Below are 1,317 nucleotides of genomic sequence, written 5' to 3'. Positions count from 1 at the left end.
AAAAAAAAAAAAAAAAAAAAAAAAAAAAAAAAAAAAAAAAAAAGTGGAGCAATGCATGGTTCTCTTGGTCCTGGGGGTCTCATGAGGCAGGACTACACGTAGCCTCTGCCAGGAGTCTTCCAGGGAGCAGGGCCACACATAGCTCTGCCAAGAGAGCACAGCAAGGTGAGTTGCTCAGGGCACGCCTTGAGCTAGGGGCTGCCGCCTGGGGAGGTGGACAACCAGAGACCAGACGCAAAATTCTGGGACTTAGCACATGCACTAAGCAACTTTATTGTCTACAGGCATGTATTATATATGTGTGAGCCAGCAGTGAGCCCCTCCCATACCTCCGCATCTCCTAGGCAACTCAATAGGAAGTCTGTGGTTTGCGGTTAAGCCTTGCGAATTCTTGCCGACCCAGTCGTTTTGCATTTCTGCTGACACAGTCTAAGTCCTGGAGAGCAAGAGTGCCTCCATCTTTAAGATGTGTTCTCCTTTATTTTCCTCCAGAGCAATGCCTTCAAAATTCTGAAGGAAAATGATTTTTAATTAACCTAGCATTGTTATGTCCAGCACTGTCAGTCAAGTATGGAGATAAAATAAAAGCAATTTTAGACCTGCAAGGCCTCGAAATATTTAGCTTTCATGAACACTTTGTTAGGAAACTACTAAAGGATGTGTTTCAATACAACCAGAGAGTAAACTGAGAGACCGACATAGAATCCAGGAAACAAGGGCTCCAACACAGAAGTGAAGGAAGTCCCAGGGTGATTATTTTGCATCAAGACTACAGAGCAAACAGTCCAGATTGGAGCAAGAGGACTAAAGACTTAGGGGGAGAGGATCGCCGAGAGGCAGGGAGACAGAACTGATCAATTACTTGATGCGTTACGATGTGGAAGAATTCTTGGTAGAAGTTTTATAGGTTTGTTAAAACACTTGAGCAGCAAACAATTTTATCTAGTTCAATTATGTGGACCCTGATCATTGATTTAACAAAAATTACTATACAAGTCTATTTGGAAGACCATTGGAGGATAGTGGGGGAGTTAGGGACTGGTGAGTAGTAACTTATAACCTTGTCTAAAACTGATTAATCAAGAACTACTACAAAAGCATATAGTTTGGAAATATACAGTTAAATGCTAGAAAAGATAGAAAGTAGAAAGTAGATGTCTCTGTGAGCAGGGATAGGGAAAAAAAAATCATTGCTTTTGCTTTTTTTGTATAGGTAATCATTTAGTACTAATTTATTGTTTTAACTACATGCATTCTGATAAAAATAAAAATTAGTTTAAAATAGATTATGTTATATTAACTATCAATTAGATTAAC

At 39.6% G+C, this 1,317-nt stretch overlaps 1 protein-coding gene across 1 annotated transcript in view; it reads left to right on the top strand.

Moving 5' to 3' along the window:
* The window catches only part of LOC103593124 (regulator of G-protein signaling 6), a 122,557-nt gene that overhangs the window by 120,622 nt on the left and 618 nt on the right, over window positions 1–1,317 (top strand). The window lies entirely within an intron of this gene.

The sequence above is a fragment of the Galeopterus variegatus genome, unplaced genomic scaffold, assembly GCF_000696425.1.
Source record: "Galeopterus variegatus unplaced genomic scaffold, G_variegatus-3.0.2 Scaffold1280, whole genome shotgun sequence".
NCBI classification, from domain to species: domain Eukaryota; kingdom Metazoa; phylum Chordata; class Mammalia; order Dermoptera; family Cynocephalidae; genus Galeopterus; species Galeopterus variegatus.
The sequence above is the reverse complement of the archived record's forward strand: the minus strand, read 5'-3'. Positions and strand labels throughout refer to the sequence as shown.